General features: G+C 39.3%; 1 protein-coding gene across 1 annotated transcript in view; it reads left to right on the top strand.

The window, feature by feature from the left end:
- CRB1 (crumbs cell polarity complex component 1) overlaps positions 1-18,695 on the top strand; it is a 70,994-nt gene that overhangs the window by 14,036 nt on the left and 38,263 nt on the right. The window lies entirely within an intron of this gene.

Below are 18,695 nucleotides of genomic sequence, written 5' to 3'. Positions count from 1 at the left end.
TAATCTGGACAAGCAATTTCTCCAGTTAGAGCCAAATGATAAATAAGCCTTTGGCTTTAAATGAGAATTAAAGAAGATCTTAGATTAGAGTTGATAGCAGTAGTGTGATCCAAGGTAGCAGGTGAGTCCTTGATCAGGACCATTTACTATATGGTGCTTATCTAATGGAGATGAATTAACAGCCACCTGGAAAAAGGTCAGATTCTTTCACCTGGATATCACCATGTTTCACTGACACCCCAAATCCTAATTTCTGCTGCTGTAACTCAAGAGTTTTTCCAGCCTTAACACTTGAATCGTTGTATGTGCTTTAGATATAACCCCTCAGATTCCTATTGCAATAGGACAGAGATTTTATTTAATAAACCACATTAATTTTATTATGCCTCTATCCTCAGTAAAGCACTCATATAACATTATAATCATACTTCACTAAAGCAGGTTATATGCAGAAATAATAATCCACATGCCTTGCATTGCAAGGGCCTGATCCAAAAGCCATTGAAATCAGTGGAAATATCTAATCAAACTGAGGATGGTTGCCAATATGTAACAATATGTAATCTTTGAACTTACTGGATAAGATTGCAAACAAATTTGTGTAACTGAACTGGAAAACTGAGGATATCCACCTTTTGGACTACAGTTTTAAATCTAAGGGCAGGAGATAGTGGAACTTAAACATCCTTATGTCGGGATAAAAAAGATTTCCCTCACAAACTGGGAGAAAGGAATAAATATTACTTGGCAGTATCTTGTTACAGATAGTGATTTTTCAGGTGACTTGAAAAATAGTCAGTGGTCCTACTGAAAGTCTTAAAAGCATCAAATCTGCAACCAAAATTATTTAGACCATTTGATTCTTAAAAATAAATATATAAATCCCAGTCTGAAGACTTTATCCCAGCTAGAAACTCTTTGAGGACATTAGATATTCCTTATCCAGATCTAAGTTAGAAAATTTCTGCACAGGTTCTATGAAGGGTTAAACTTCTCCCGTTCCCTTTTAAATCGGTGTTTGTGGATACTCAGATTTCAGGAGGTCTCAGTACTTCTGCAGTAGCAAGCCCTAGCTTTTTTTATATTACCTTGGCATGCTGGCCCCCTAGCACAACAGTACTTTTAATAAATTTGGCTTTCATTTAAAGGTCTTGTGATTTGTTGCTGCGAGGTAAAGGCAATAGTTACCCTAGAACTGTGTCCTTTCATACTGTGGATATATTGTATTGCTCTAGCACCGCAGGTTTGTTAAAAAGGCTGTTATTTGAAAGGTTAAACTTTTCACTTCGCTCATGAAAACCTGTGAGAAAAGAGAAAGGCAGAGCTATGGGTTTGGTAGTGACTCATTTCACCAGGTTGTAATAAACTTAACACCATGTCAAAATTAAGGAGCTTCTGAACTTGCAAGGTCGACCAAGTGACACATTCCAGAGTGGAGCGGAGCCCAAGGAGCAGTGAGTGCCAGGCAGGCAGGTCCTGCTCCCTGTGCCTGAAAAGCTGTGCTGCCCACGGTCCCCAGGCAGGGAGGACAGTGCTGGAGCAGGGATGAAGCCCATGCATTTTCCTGCAGCACAGTGGGGATGAGAGCAGCAGAGCCTGCACTCCCCGGGCTGCAGGCAGGGTGCCTGCTGTCACACACCAGTGCTGGCTGCTGAGGGCCTGGCTGCTGCTGGTGTCTTGTTATCTGCTGTGTGCCAGCTGTGCCACCAGCGCTGCTGCTTGCTTTGGCATCAGGAATTCCTAAATGGTTTTTGGCCTTTTCGTTGGTCTTGTTTTCTGTTTTTCCCTTTTAAATTTCCTTGGCCCTTTTCCCAGCTTGTTGGACTACTGCAAGAGAAAATGATACGATCAGACTGGTGTCGGATGCATATTGAATTCCTGCCATATGCATTGGGGAAAAAACTGTCTCCCAGAGCCAGAAGATGAGGCAGATAAATGGCCAGTATGGGAGAGTGCTGAACACTCAGCTAAGTAAAGACAACCTCAAGCCAGACACTGAATTGGGAACGTTACGGGACCAGTACTTAGAAACTGAATTATTTGGGCTGTCATACTGCACTTAAGCCAAAGTGACAGAAACACAGAGCACATAGAGCTTCCATCTCCTGCATGTCTGTAGGTGCTGCTGTGGGCAGAGCACCCAGCAGGGCAGACTGAGCCAGCCATCCTCCTCTCCCCTGGCCTCTGACAGTGTGGGACAGACATAAATATTACTTATGGGTAATGGGTAGGACTGTGGGGACATTACTGCTAACTTGGGAAGCTTAGAATAGAAACATATATTTTTATAACTATAAAAACAATGATGCATCTTCTTTATTTTTTAAACCTTAACCATCATCACAATGATTACACAGCTGCCATCCTCAGCTACATAAAGCAATATGACTTAGAAAAATTAAATCAAGCAGATGAATAATAAAGATCTCATCTCCAAAATACAAATATTATAATTTTCTTTATTTTCTCATCTCTCCTTCAGCTGTTCACACCATGGCAGTCAATCATTCCTCCATTACACCAGGTTAATTCACTTTATTTCATGGCCTGTCATCACAGTTTTAAAGGTTATTTTCTTTTGATTCTGAGACTTTAGAATAAGACAAAGTTGATCAAGGAAGGAATGAGGACAAAAAAGGAGAAAATACAGAGAGGAAAGGTGATTTTCAAGTTAAGTAGCTTTCAAGAGCACCACTCCTCTTTTCAGTGGGACTCAGGCTTCTCCCACAGGCAAGACAAGCACTCAACTTTAACAGGTCTGGAGGTACTGTTGGCTGATTATTATTCCCGTACAAGCAGAGTTTTAAGAAAGAAAATGTTGATACCATGAAATATCCATCAGAATTAGCTGGTTTAAGGAAAAATTCCAAGTACATTTGTGTATACTGCACACGTCAATTGCTGAAGAAATAGAGTTAGGGCTTGAGATCTCTCTCCCTCTTTGGACTTCTTACCACTCTGGAACCACAGAGAGGCTATTATTGGCATGCAAACTTCTTCACTGCCCAAACTCCATTCACAGTCAGTACAGGATGCCTTTTTCACTGTTGGACTGCTGTGAAACCCTTACAAAACCAACTCAGTAGTGTCAGGCAGATGTGCAGCACGACATGAAAAATGCGGCTATTTTCCAGGGATGGTAAAGTTGCTGCTTCCCTAGAAGGATTTCTACAGTGCTGCCCTACCTCTGTCCCAGCCCCTGTGATCTCCACAGAAGCACAGGGGGAAGGAGGAGGAGAAGCTCCTGTCCCTGCTCCCAGTCTCCAGCAGCTCCAGCATTCCATGGCCAGCTTAGGCATGGGGCTGGACCAACACAGAATGACCTCAGGGCCTGGCAGGCTCCTACTGCCTCTAAAAACCCTACACCAAACAGAAAATTAGCACTTTAAAGTATTTTTCCAACTCTGCTAATTTGGACAAGCTTTTAATGATTTTACCCTCTAATACTATTTAACATTTCTTCAGTCCATAGCATCCTGGTAAGGAGATGTTCATATTGTTATCAGAATCAATTCCTTCTCAGCTGGCTCCTCCTCAGTTTCTGCCACAGAGTTTTTCCTTCACTCCTTTTTCCTTAATTTTTGGAAATGATCAGAACATTCTCTTAGAAAGACAAAGTGTGTCCTTTATCACTGGTCCGTGGTCTATTCCTGAAAGCAAATGCTCCAAGAATGAGGCATGCTCCCTGGTTTCTTGCTTGTCTCTTTATTAGTAATCAAGCTGCTTTCTTTGCAATAAGCACTAATGATTTGTCACATGCTTAGCTCCCAGACCAAACACACTGTCAGGTCAGTGTGATTACTCTTTCTGGATAGTTCCCCAGAAGGAAAGCCGAGGCTGAGCTCACAATTCACACACTCTGTAGGTTAATGGCTGTGCAAGGGGAGCAATACCTCACAACATTGTGGGCAGCACTGAAATTGGGTTATAGCTGGAAGGATTTATGAATCTGCCATTCCTTTATCAGTTACTATTACAGAACTAGTGGGACATTTCAATTCATTTTTACTTCAGGTAGCGTTCCTCCTGAACAATTTTAAGAAATACCATTTAGTAAAAGAAAGTGTAATTTTTACTTTCTTTCACCATATAAATCACCACAGCAACTAAGACTGAGTTGTGTTTTTCATGACAGCACTTTCCTTAACAGCCCATATCTTGAGACACTTTATGAAAGCCTAATAGGGTTTTTTTTCTGGCAAAAATTAATCTTCTTATGACTGAACTTGCTCCCTGCATGGCAGCAGACTGTGACAGCGATTGCGTGAAGGCATTGACTCTACTTGTAATGGTTACCTAGTGTTTACTTCTGGTTGTGGACTCCTGATTTAGTGGAAGACACTTCAAAAGAGTAGCATATGTCCCTAAGTGTTATTAATAAACACCAAAAAAAACTTTCTGTGATTACAATATTCTGCAGCTTGGGTTTCACCTCATTGAAATCTGAATGTTTGTGCATTATCCACACTTCAGCAAAACAGAATTAGGTCCAATAGGATCATAATGAATGAGATTACTTTAATGCACAGTGGAATCTCACAGCCCATGAAGGATGTGTTAGTACATCATATCAGATCCACTTGCCACAATTAATGTGCTCCAAGTAGAGACTGAAATAGTTTCAGATCCTAGAAACAAAATATGCACCTAGCATGGGCACTGACTATGCAGAGGACTCATTTTAGTGAAATAAAATTCAGCTTTATGGAAAATTTCAGCTTGTCCCTGTTATTCCTATTGTACAAGGGAAGTTTTTGACAGGAAAGTATTTTTACTGGTAATGCCATTCTGTGTTAAGTTTTTATAAAAGCTGAACCATGATCATTAGGAAATCAGCTCTCAAGCTTTTCATAACAACTCTTTACAAACCTGGTTTGTAACAATGGGAATGATATTTAGAGTCCTGATACACCTATGTATATTTTTTAATGAGAAATATGTATTACAATCTCTCTTCTTGTTGCAAGTTGCAACTAGGAATGCAAAGACATGTCAGCCATCACTTCTGCATTATTCTGCACCAAGGGAGGGAACAAAGGTTGAATGTTTTGGGGTTGGTTGTTTTTTTTTTTAGTTATGGAATATGATATTCAAACATTAGGAAGCATCTACCATTATTATTTTCAGAGCATGTATAGAGTTTTATGCTTTAAAATTTGACAGCTGACCCATCATTACTACGATCTATTTTCTCTAGTTGCACTGATATGTTAAGTTGTATAATGTAGTCCAGTGTGATTGACAGAGCCTGGAAGCAGTGGATATTTTGAATCTGGCACATCTCTCTGTGTTAAACAGTGTTGCACATAAACACTTTTTAGCATGAAAAGCTTTTTCCTTGAAGGGAAGGAGGAGGGGATGAATGGCTTTTCATCCATAAGCCCCCAGATCTTGCAAAACACAGACAGATAATGTCCTTAGATTTAATGAATTAGTGTGTCGAGTATGTGGCAGAAAATGCTTAAAATAAAAAAAAAAAAAAGGCAATTGGATATTGTTTGACATCAGGAATAATGCTTTTTAAGTATCTGTTATTTTCCTGACACTCATTCTTGGTGGGTCATTCCATCATATGATTGACTACTTGTTAAATCAAGTCTATCCAGTAAGAATTTTCCTCCTGGGGCCTTCTTCAAGCACTGCCTACTTACCTTTGTGATTTCTTTCTTAAATCTCTGGATAAACCTTTCCTAGCCTTTTTAATTGGCATAATTCATATATTTATAGTCTCTCTACAAACCAATTTTTCCACCTCTTGACTGAGCTTATGAACTTGCTCAGGTCTGTCTTTCTCTATCGAAGAATCTCTCTGGCCTTTTCTTTTCTTTCTTGTTTTTCCCCAGCCCAGCAGCATTACACATCTGATGGCACAGGCTACCACTAATGAGAGTTGAGCTTAAAGTGTGGTCTAAGTGATAACCATGCAGAAACCTGGGTGAAATGCAAGGTACTGCACACACCAAACTGACAGCAGAATGTCACTTGTCTCCTTCAGAATTGGCTTGTCCGTCTCAGGAGTGACTTTACAGCATATGCTTTTTAGCACTGCTTTGTATAAGACTGCATTGTTCTGGTTCAGTTACAGTCCAATTGCAAAGTTAAGCAGATGCACAACTTCTGCCCAAACAGAAAGGAGCTTTCTTTAGATCTACACATCCAGCTTTCACTGGTCTGGAGAAAGTGCTTGGCTAGTAGTAAGAGAAGACCTGTGCTATGGGACTAATATGTTTTACTTTCTCAATACTTTTTAATTTATGGCATATTTAAGGTCAAATGTCAAGTGATAAACAAAATGACCTGATTTAATAGTTCAGTGTTTTGTTCAACAGATGATTTCAAAACCAGCCTTAATAATGTCACGATTGTGAACCCCATTAAAATCCAGTTTATTGGAAATACACTAAATTATACAGCCAAACATTTAAGAGGCATTTACTTCTCCATATAACAGAGGGCATGGGAGAAGCTGGTGGAGTTTGGTCAGAAAAAGCACATGGGCTGGTAGTTCTGAACCATGTACACGTAGTATAAATGTGTGTTCTCATACATATGTGTTAATACACACATGTGTAAACACATACAGAACAGCTAATTAAGAGTGCTGTATTGCTCTGCTTAGAGAAGGCCTTACTAGTTAAAAAGGCCCCCAACTTTCATTTTTGCTGTTTTGAAGGGCACAGTTTTCTGGCTGGATTGTTTTGAGGTGAGAATCAAGGATTTGTCTTCATTCATTTCTGCAAAATTTTCAGCATACTGGCTCATAAGGAGAGTTTCTGTTGGTCTTCACTACTAAATAATTATTTTACATGCCTGGCTTCTGGCAGTAGGAAATGCATGATGTTTGCATGCCAAACCTGCATTGTTTGTTATGAAGACAATATTGACCTACACTGAGATAAAAAAATTAAAGTATGCAGGCTGCTGTTGAACTGCTATGGTGTCAAATATAAATGGTATAATGCCATTCATCACTTTGTTTAGAAGTTAAAGTTTTTACATAGCTTAGCATAACTTTGTATTACCTTGCTAAAAAAGTCCCAGCTGCTGTGAAAACATGCAATTTGTTTGGATTGGAGTCAGCATTTTGGTACCAGCAGAGCTCTGAGAACCAGGTCTCTGTACCCCTCTGTACCTGTGAGCCAGCAGAGGGAGTGTGAAATGCTGTCCATGCCCGGCATCTGTGAGACATCAGTGAGTTCTGGCTAGAGCTGCCGTGCCAGGGCTGTCACTACAGCCTCATCTGGGAGATGCTGCTTCCCAAACACTTTGTGATGAACTCTGTTTGCTAGTCCAAATTCTGAGTGGCAGTTTTCAGCTTTTGCACCAGACAGTTTGGTTAGCAGGATCTTCATGTGCAGCTCAGGGATATCAGTCTGCAGCCAGTCACACAGAGTCCACCCAGGGCTGCAGTGGCTATGGAGAAAACAAGCACCATGGTTTTGAGTAGAAAAGAGTAATGTGATGACCCAAACAGGGCTATTCCTAGTTAAAATTTCTTAGCACATCATAGGCTCAGCTTTCACATAAGAACAAATTAATAATTTTACTAATTTTTCTAGGGGTCCTACTGACAGGCTATTCGGCTGAAGGGAGGCACCCACAAAAAATTTTGCACCCCTTCTTGACAAAAAATAAATGTTTGACCCAGGAATTGTGCAAAATGTTCATGTTTTCCTCTTTGTACTTAAAATATCAGCAAAGGACTATTTCAGACCCTTACATAAGGTTCCCATAATGCCAGTGGCAAGAATGACATCAGTTTTTAAAGCATAAAAGGCACCTCATCTAGGCTCAGAAATGTCAGTAGTAATTACAAACTTTGTTTTCAAGTATAATCAATTCTTTATTTATGGTGTGAAATGTTTTTTACCCTTTTGAACTTTCACCATTCTAAGCCAAGCAATATTGTTGGCATGTTCCTTTAAAAATAATTGCTTCTCGACTGAGAAATTGAATGTCAAGTTCCAAGTTGATGTAAATTAAATGGGTTGCATTAATAGTCTGGCTCGTGGTAGGAGTGAGTGTTTCGATTCTGGTTTTGACTTCAGGACATGACCTCTTGATCACACAGGTCAGCACAGATGGGAAATATTGAAGAGGTACCCCAGGTTGACATGGGGAAGAAAGTGTCTAGAACTGATGTATCACAAACTGTCTGATCCATTAAACAGAAGCAATCTCAGGCTCCTCAGAGAATAAAGCTTAGTTGTCATAGGTCATTATGCTCTTCAAAAAAAAGAGAGTTGGAAATCCTCAGGGCTGTCATGTACACATAATCTTCTAAACCTTCCTGGATTAACACTGCCAAGCCTGTGTACAGGGGGAATGTAGCAAGGAACCCAAATATTCTTAACTTCTACAATACAATTATGTGCCAGATTTCCCACCTGTGGCTGCTAAAAAGAATTAATTTACAAAATACAGTGTTTTCTAACTGAAAGCGGGACATCTATACAGCTGAGAGTCACACTTACGTGACCATGTCTTGGGAAGAATTCCACCCATGGGGGCAACCACATCCACGAGGTCAGGCAATACATAGTTCTTCAAAGGGAAGGAACAGGTAAATTGGGGTGACATTTATATATTATATTTTAATTGAAGGCTATCTCTTGCCTTTAAAACTGGCTTTCGTTTCAACTTCTGAGCCACCCCAGCTCTCTGAGTCTCTCCTCATGACAGATTTTCGAATTCCTCAACTCCTCAGGGCCCTTGGCTGGATCTGCTCCAGTATTGCTGCTCCTTTTTTTGTACCTGGGGAGAGCAGGGCTGGGCTTTGCATGGTCTCTCTGTGCTGAGCGGAGGTGAAGAGTCACCTCCCTTGATCTGGTGGCAACACAATTCCCAACAGAGCCCAAGAGTCTGTTGGTCCTCTCTGCTGCCAGAGCCCCCATCTGCTGCATGCCCAGCTTGCTCAGAGCATGGCAGAGCTGCTTTCCAGCCAGCTGGCTCCAGCTTCTTCTGCTGGATGGGCTTTTCTGTCCCCAGGTGCAGGGCTTGGAGGGAGAATCCCTTTGCAGAATTTTGTGTGCTTCCAGCAGATTACCTGTTTCTCCAGCCTGCTGAGCTCCCTCTGAAAGGCAGCACAAACTCTCAGGTGCATAAAAAACCCTTTCTTGATTTTATATACACATATGTGTATATATACACACACACATAGATACATATATATATATTTCTACTTTAATTGTTAATTGAAAAAAGGAGTCACTTTAATGCTTTTGTTGGATTTGACTCAGGAGTTTTGCAGTTTGCAGGCAATTAATTAGCACTTATGAGTCCCAGGTCTAAGGTCTTTTCAAAGACATAAAGAATATGTTGGGATTTTGAGTAATAAAAATAAGCTGATGGAGTGAGCACCAAAATGAATTTTATGTGATATACTACATAAAAGCTCTTACATTAATTGTTCCCTGTAGCATCTATCTCTTAATTATACAGTGTTCGCTAATAAGAGGAACAAGTGATAAAGCCCAGTATTTTTATGTCTGTTCATTGGCACTGTTTGAAATAAACTCAGAGGTGACTCTAGTAAGACACAACCTGCTTCTGTTTAGGTGCCTGGACTGATTTTTTCAGGTACAAGGAGAATTTCAAAGAAGTTAAGCTAGGCTTTTCCTGATGACCTGGATGCTGATCCCTTTAAAAAGATTGGAATTAACTTAGAAAAGGACTTCTGTTGATTGTGTAAGGAGAACCAGGTTAAGGAAAACATTTTCTTTCTCTGTCTGACAGTGAACTTCACACTTTCAATAAACAGTCTTGGAGAGAAGAAAAAAAAAAACCCTAGTATAGACAGCTAATTTATGCTGATAATTAACTGCTAGAAGCAGATTTGGTGGATCTGATTCAGATTGCTCTGCCACTGCTGTAATTCTTCGAGTCTGGCTGTGCTAACAACGTGACACTAATACAGAGAATTACAATGATCAATACAATTATGGCTGTAGTCTCTGTCCTGTGGGCACTATTTTTTCTTAACAAAGAGGGTTCAGAATCTGTTATTAGACCTGTTTGTGAGGCCAGGACATCATGGTAAATCACTGCCTGCAGTACCAAATAGAGAAAACTATTTAAATGCTGTACTGTGAAAAAGTCTGCACAGCTACAGAACTTAACTGTAACACATAAAGGCATAGAAAAACTAGATTTAATCTGGCCAAATCTCATACCTCTAATATGCTCCAGGAAATTCCCCACCAGGCAGCCAGGATTCCATGGCAAGCACACACAGTCCTAGCTGAGGTCCACGCTGTCCCGCTGCCATCGGGATTGCTGTGTGACCAGGCAAAAATGAAGCTAGTTTGGGTCTCAATCTTCCCAGCCTCGAGAGGAGTTAAGCATATGAAACCTTAGATGGACAAAGCCAGCATTTAGATGAGTTTCCACACTACAAAAGGACTAATGCTGCAGGGAACGAGGGGATGAACACCTCTGCTGAAGGGAAAAGAGGTATGAGCCTCTGCCCTTCCCACTGACACAGAGCAGGACTGAAGGGTCACAGCCCAAAATCACAAGTCTTCTGCATCTACATCTGCTCTAGAGCAAGTCACAGGAAAGAAAATTTTCTTTCACCTAGGAAAGGAAATACACATAAAAATAATTAAAGTGGATAATTCAGCATTAAAAGCTTGAATTTTTTTCTATATTTAAAGTGATAATAAGTAATATTGATATATACACTCTAGGAATAGAGAAATGTGATTATACAAAGCATAGCCATACTTTTTATACAGTTATGCTGTGCACAGCTCAAAATACACACAGCATAAACATGTTATGTGCATTCACCCATTCATATTTTACATTTTTCTATTCTCACATGTCCATTATCAATTAAACTCTATAGGCCCTATTAAAATTATTATTTTTCTGGCCTTCTGGCTATCTCAGTTTGTTTCAATAAGGACTGACAATGAAGTTACATAAACACAGTCACTTTTGCATGTAGTGGTGAATCACGTTCATTATAACCAAATGAGAAAATCCAGCAAATGACTGAAATTTTCCAGAGTGCCATTTCCAGGGCAGAAGCTGTTTCACACTAGACAGCTCAGTGGCTGTGCTTGCCTAACTCAGTTAAAACAAACAGGAAACAGCTAACAAGAGACAAGGTAGAAAATCCCTTTTAGGGGAGGCAAGACACTATGTACATTTCTCAATGAGTGTGTTCATCAACAGTGTGCACTCTTTTAAAGCCGTTAAGTGTTTTTGGGATGGAAAATTAACATGTTTTCTAATTCCAAAGTGAATCATATGCTCCAAACAGATTTTCAAGTCAATGAAACATGACCTTCTATGATCTAATTAAACAATTCAAAGGTATTGGTTGTTTTAAGTTCCCTCTGGATATAGTTCAGTTCAAATGCACACACATAATCTAAATGTACAAGCTCATAAAAATCTACAGAAAATGCAAATCAGATCATCAGTGCTTTGAATTTGACAGTCTTGCCACTGTTTTCTAAAAGGTAATAAATGAAAAATTCCTAAATTTCACATACTCTTTTTTCCAACTTATAGACCACGCCAAAAAACTCTATACTGGAAAGCAGAACACCAAATATCTTTCTTTGGTTTCTAAATATCTGGTCCAGAATTGGGTATAAAATAACAAATTATCTGAAACCTGCTGTTACAATTTCTTCTCTGTATGATGTCCTGACTCTATGAGTGGAGCATTGGCCAAGATGATGAGCTTTGAAGGTCCCTTTCAATGTAATTTTTTTCTGTGATTCTGTCCTAATTCTGTGTGTTTTGTGAATTCACTTCTCTGCTGCAGTGCATATGGCCGTTTGAGTACCAGAAAAAAAACTTATGGTTCGTTTTTTCTAAATTTTTTCTCTCTGGTATTACTCCCATGGTCTCCTTTTCCCACTCTCAGTTTTAGCCCAGATCTTTGTGTAGACCTTATCTATGATCTGCAGTCTTTCTTAGCATCCCTCACACATCCTGTGTAGATTGATGGCCATCCACATGCACTCTGTTCTCTTACTCTCCCAAATGCCCACATGTCCAACAAGAATTCTGTCTCAAATGCCAACAAAGTATCTTTGAGGGTACCATTGATTCCCATATTTTTATTTCCTTTTCCCCAGTCACATCTTTCACTACTTTTTCATCTCTTTAGTCTCCAAAATCTTGCCTGCTCTTTTTTTCCATCACCTTTCTCTACTTTAACCTGTCACATCCTATAGTCGTGCTCTTCCTCTCTCTTCTCCCCTTCCTATCTCATACCATCAGCATGGCCACAGCTACAATACATTTGTGCAGCCAGAAAACCCACTCCAGAAGGATGCTGCCTGGGAAAACTGAGCTGCCAGTATTTGATTTTCCTCCTTGCCTCCATCGGTCAAAAGGAGCGTCACGCAGGGACATATTTCTTCAACGAGTTTTTCTTTACTCCAGGTTCAGACCCTAATCCCCGAATTGGATCCACATGGCTGGCTGTGCAAATTGAAATAGGGGCTGGAGGTGTGGGCTCCAGGCAGCAGTGTTGCTGTGCTGCCCTGGCAGGACCCTTGGCAGGCAGTGTCCCCTGACCCCTGGCCGTGCCGTGCGCGTGGCTGCGCTCAGGGCACTCCTGTCTGCCCCGTCCACCCAGGAGCTGCAGCCAAGCTCAGCCCACGAGGCTGGTTCCAATATTCCTAAAATAAAATAAACACACCAGATCTCACTGAACAACTAATCACCTACGGCATGTACATGATTTTCTTCTTCTCTATTTTTTTTTTTTCTTTTCAAATGAAAACTATTTTAGGTGTGACAAAACATGTGAAACAAGTGGAAAAACATTTCCAAGTACTTTTGCTCTCAAAAAACCTTTATTGATTGAAGAGATTAAGGGATTGGGGGGTTTTACTACTTTAAAAAAATCCATTTTTACTGAAAATTCAAACTAGTCTATGAAGCTTTGGGCCAGCAACATTTAAAAAGATTGAATTACAGCATGCCATTCTGAATGTAACACATTATGAATTTCATATCCCTCAGCTAGAGTGACATATTTAATGATTAAGCCAAGCCACTCAACTCTATTTCTATTCAATTTTTTTTCCTAGCCAGTATTAACTTTATATATACATTTCAAATGGCAAGAGGAAAAATAGCAGAATAGTGAATTTGTCTGCAATAAAGGAATAACTAGCAAGGTCTATGAACTTTATGAAATTAGAGTTCTGTGTGAAAGGTATCATGTGCAAATTATCCCAATGTTAACAAATGCTTATTATCCTACTATTTTAAAGAATCCTGTTTTCCATGTGCTCCAGCTCTGCTCTGTGTGCTGTCCCTCATTTTACACAAGCTTTTCCTGCCAGGAGAGCAACAGAAGTTGCCATGGAAGATCAGAGCACTGTTCACATTAAGTTTAGTATGAAATGTAAGCCAGTTCTTTACTGAAGAAAAATAGGTGAAAAAAAAGCCATTTAAATGCCCTTCACTTGCTCTACCCCGATGTACATAAGAGTAAAACTTCCTTCCTGACCTGCCTGGTGACTGATTTATACCCACAAGCATGAGATTTAATTACAATGACACTGAGATGGTCAATTTATTTCCTTGCGCTTACTCACTCATGAACATGCATTTCCTCCTTCCAGCAAAAAGTAATTATCTCTTTGCAATTATCTGCACAGATGTGGCAAAGTTAGAATTTTCATGATTGTCTGCTAAAACCTGGGGCCCTGAAGAATATGTGCTCTGCCAGATCTTTCTGTTGGACTCAGGATTAATGAGTCCCTTGAAGAGAGAGTTGTTTGCACCTGGGGTAGGATTTTATAACAGACATTTCCAAAACTCTAAAGTACAGGTGGAGGAAGTGCAGGGAACCTCTGACAATTACTTTCTGGGCAGGATTACACAAGTTTTATACCCGCTTTATGGTGGTTTCACATGGAATTTTCTCCTTGGTTTGTATATGAAAATGTTATTAAGCACAATATCTGACTGTAATTAGAGTCTGTGCTCCTGGCAAGTTTGGTAAAACTCCCACCAATGGTTCTGGCACAGCTTTGGGCCATTTGCTAATATGGCTCTGAAGTTCCCCTGTCTCAGTGTGCCACCAGCCCCGTGTTGTCACGGAGCTGTCTGTCCCCAGCAGATGTCTGTCCCCACCTGCTGGCTCTGTGTCTGCTCATAACCTTCCCTCAAAGTCCTACTGCCACAGTTACACTGCAAAAGGAATGACAGTTACTGAGAACCTCCAACTTCTTGCAATGTTCAAAATAAAGTGCACATTAAACATCAAACTGCAGCACTGTTAAGCACTACTAATCAAGTGCATTCACATTAACTTATCAAAATGAACTTTATTTTGTTTAAAGCTGCCTTACTCGCCTTTCCAAGAGTCTGGGTGAAATTTTTTACCCTTTAGTATTTAAATGTATTATAGGAAAACTCACTTGATGCGTGTGTCAGAGGCTGGAAGAAGCAGCAGTTTTCTGAGCATCTCCATGGAAGCAATTGTGAACTGTAGATTAAATGAATCCAAAATTGTGTTTTGTGTATGAGTCTTTCGGTGGTGAACCTAAACCCAAATATGACACAAGGTCAGGAATTTACTAATTAGTGAATAAATTAGTTGAGAGAGAAGAAATTGATAAATGTAAGTGATAAAAGTAATGCCTGCTGCTAAATTATCACAGAAATGAGTAGTTAAATCTCCTGAACTATATTTTTCCCTCATAAAATTTGGTCTAAATCAAAATGTGTGGCTCAAGAGATGGAAGAAAAAAAATGTTTTAGTAAGTAAGTCTTTACGTATCTTTAGCACACTCAAAAAATCTAGGGACTCAGACTTCGTTTAAAAGTTGAGAGAGCAAATGGAACAAAAATACTTTATAAATAAAGAAACAGGATCAAATTTTAGATCCTTTCTATCTGCTTATTGAGATGTACAGTTTCTCTGAATGACAGTGATCATGACAGAGTTGATCTGGATTAACAAACCTCTTGAAAGGAAAAAAAAGTCTTAAAAAACAACACCTTTGCAAACAAAAAACCGAGACCAAGCAGTTTTGAATGGATCCTAATAATATGCATTTCTGTGAAGCACAAACCACGTTCACTGTGAGCATAAACTTGGAGAAAAAAGAATTTAAATAGAATACATATCTATTGTGTAAGCAGTTTAATGGGTCTTACTTTAAGCCTTCTTGATCTGGCTTGGGCAAAATATACCATCAGACTACATCAGCAGGTACAGAAGTGGAGCAAGCTAATTCCAGAAAGGAAGCCTTTACACTAAGAACTGTTGTGAATTTTACAGAAAATTACTCTGTTGACTGCTGAAGTGCTAAACAATCTTTTTCTTTCGGAAATTTTCCTGCGGAAAAAGATGGTTGCAACTAGGATACAAGTTTACATCATTTTAATGACAATGTTTACAGGTAAATGTTTTCTTTTTGTGAATTTGAACGTGCACTTAGCCTGTATTGAATGTGTAGTGCCTACTCAGATTGCTTGTTTGTAGTTTCTTGATATTTGTTTAGTGTCAGGGGACTGGAAAGGCAAAAGCCTGTAAGCAGATTTCTAACCAAATGTGTGTATCAAAAGTGTCATTTGGATAATACTTTTACAATTGCTTAATCAGAGTGAAAATCAGTGGCATTCAGCAGAATTATGCTTCAGTAATTGCTTTTGTCAATCTGCTTCTGCAGGAAACCTTTGCTGCTAAATTTGAAAGAGAGAGTTTAATTAAGAGGTTAACAGTAAGAAAATGGCCACCATATAGTAGTAATGTGTGACTGAAAAAAGGAGACAGATGAGTGATGCTATCAAACTGAGTCAAAGGAACTGTTTCATCTCTTGAAAAAAACCCCAAACTTCGCAGATGGGAAAAGTAATCATCTTTAAAAATATTCACATTATCTGAAATTTTATGTCAGTGTGTAACATATTTAGAACAGAAAATGCTGTATGATTCTACTTTACATTTTCCCTTAAAAGCACAAATATGCTTAGCTGAGTTAATGCATGTAACCACTGAAAAAAAAAGGCTGCCTTTGCACTTGTTTTGGTATGTTTTACATCTTTTGAGAATACTTTTTTGACATGCTAACGTCTCCAACCTGAGCTATTTGAACTGCTTATACAGTTCTATAAATATTGACTAATCCTTTTATCTAGAGTGCTTTTATCTTGACTGACAGTGGTCTTTGCTTGCATAGCAATTGGCAGATAACAAGCAGTATCAACACCACTTGCAAGAACAGCTGATTTATTTATTCTTGATATGAGAAAAGTGACTTATTATTTGTTTTTTGGTGTGACCTGTATTTGTGTTTCTGCTAATCTTATTATGAAACAGTAGGCCTATATATCCAAGTGCATACTCGTGTCTATCTATATGCACAACCTGATAAAATAATACTTTTGCAATGTATTTTTAATATCATTACTTAAAAATGAGCATAGTATTGACACACTGAAATGACTATGAAATCTATGCATTTAAGCGGCTCTGTAAGAGTCACTTTATATTTAATAACTGATACTACTCATTTCCTATAGGCAAAGAACACGTTAACAATAACAATATGTGTACCTCCTCATAAAACTAATTTTATTTCTTTGTTGGAGGTAGATGACTTCTTTTATCAAATATCTCACTTAAAATTAAAGATAGAAATATATATTATTTCCAAAAAAAGTATTAGCATTCTCATTCAATAATTTTGTTAATTTTATATCTTATCTAATGAAGTAGAGAAAAACATAGACACTAAAGATTATTGTAAAGGTAAATGCATCTGTATCATCCTTTCCATGGGCAAGTCACTATTGCAAAGTGTGAGTCAAACCACAAGTTACAAGGCAAAGGGAATGTCTGGCAGGTGCTGTGGGATAATAAAATAACACACAGAGAGTCACCACACATTACTGAAAATTCAACAGCTAAGGACTTAGCCATTCACAATGCTGATTTATTTTTTTCTGAAAGGTTTCACAGGACCTCCCAGTCTCTCAATCCTTAAGCACAGTCTGTCCACTCCGAAGCCCTATGACAAGGCTAAGCACAAAGTGACCCAACCACTTGTGGGCTGAACTAATTTTTATCTCTGACAAAAAAACCCCAAAGAGACCTGCATTTCGGCAGCCATCATACTAAAACTGAGTTGTATAAAAGACCTGAGGATACCCTGTTGCCGATGTCAGAGCAGGGAAGGGAGCAGTATCAGGCAGGAGATGTACTAAAACATTGACCAAAACAGGAAACAGCTCACATTAACTTTACTTTTCACATACAGGGATAGCAAAAGCAGGACAAGTTGCTAACACTGAAATTGCCACAAACTGGACAAAGCAGACATGGCTCTGGCCCCCAGTCAGGAGTGGTTTGGGAACTGCACTTCACTTGTAGAAAGTCAGCCCCAATGAATCGCATTTCTGCCAGATGCCACTGCACATTAAGGTATACAGAGACACCTCTCATTGGAATAAAGATGAGCCTGGCTGGAAAACAGAGAGACTGCTGCAGCAAAACCCCACTGCCAGGCCAGGGAGATGGAACTAGCTGTGCTCCATAGCCTGAAGCTTCAAGGGGAAAGTCAGTGTATGCTTTAATTGAGGACTGATGAGTGAGTTGGATCACTGCAGAGAGTTTTTTTGTGTACCTGCTATGACCACTTCACTCTGGCTAATCTTTTCAACAAATCTCTCCCAACTCTCAGTTCCCTCCTGGCTCTCCTGTACTAACCACTCTCCCAGATGGGTCCAGTTACAACTGTGATTGAATAAAGTGGACAGGCAAGGAATCAGCCTGAGTAACTACACTTATCTACTGCTATTTGAAACAATTCATTGCGGCTGAATGCTGCTCTGTAATTTTCCATGAGGAATGGCTGTAGTTTTTTATAGAAATAAAGCCTGATGTGCATTTGTACATAAAGCTAGGTGTGGTGCCTGGTGCACCCAGCTGCCACTCTGTGAGCCTAAGCACATTTCATTTCCTGATTTACAGGCAGCAGTTCTGCTGGGGGGATGGATGAAACATTTTCTATTTAATTTGTGCTGGTGATACTAGTTTGAAAACTAACTGCTAAGTGTTTCTCTTTTTTCTCTAAAATAAATATAAAGGGAAGTGGAAATGTTAAGAGTTGCACTTAGCATGAGTTATCAAAAAAGTATTTGGATATTTTGACTGCTTCCAAGGGAGATGAGAAACAGATTTTCCCTGATCTACTGCATGCATATCGGTCACTTGATTGCTCAAGGGAGAAGTTACTGCAATTACTGCTTTATACATGAACAACAGTGCAGAGGGATTAACAGATTCGTTTTACAAGAGGAACAGATTTGTTTTTCTTTGTGAAGTGTGATCCAGCAGACCCACTTAGGCCACATCTATCCAATTACAATGGAGTTGAGATGAGAAGTTCTCCTTTTACCAGATATCAGAAGCCAAGCATTACATAGAAAAAGAGGAAATATGAGACTGTACTGACAATCTCTTGCAGAAGTGCTCTCATCACCAATCGACCTCAGAGATGTTTGAGAGAATATTCCTTTCATCTTTTCTTGCTTTATATTGTGTATAGAGGAGAGGTAAAAAAGTTTCCCTGTAGTACATACTTTTTGCAGTACATACATTTTGCAGGCATGTTCACCCACTTGTCAGTCTGATCCACCATGTCAAATATCACTTGTAAGTCCTGTGACTCTCACTTGAAGAGTGTTGCTCCAAGATGTTTCAT

Source organism: Sylvia atricapilla, chromosome 9 (assembly GCF_009819655.1).
Source record: "Sylvia atricapilla isolate bSylAtr1 chromosome 9, bSylAtr1.pri, whole genome shotgun sequence".
NCBI classification, from domain to species: domain Eukaryota; kingdom Metazoa; phylum Chordata; class Aves; order Passeriformes; family Sylviidae; genus Sylvia; species Sylvia atricapilla.
This window is presented reverse-complemented; position numbering and strand designations above follow the sequence as displayed.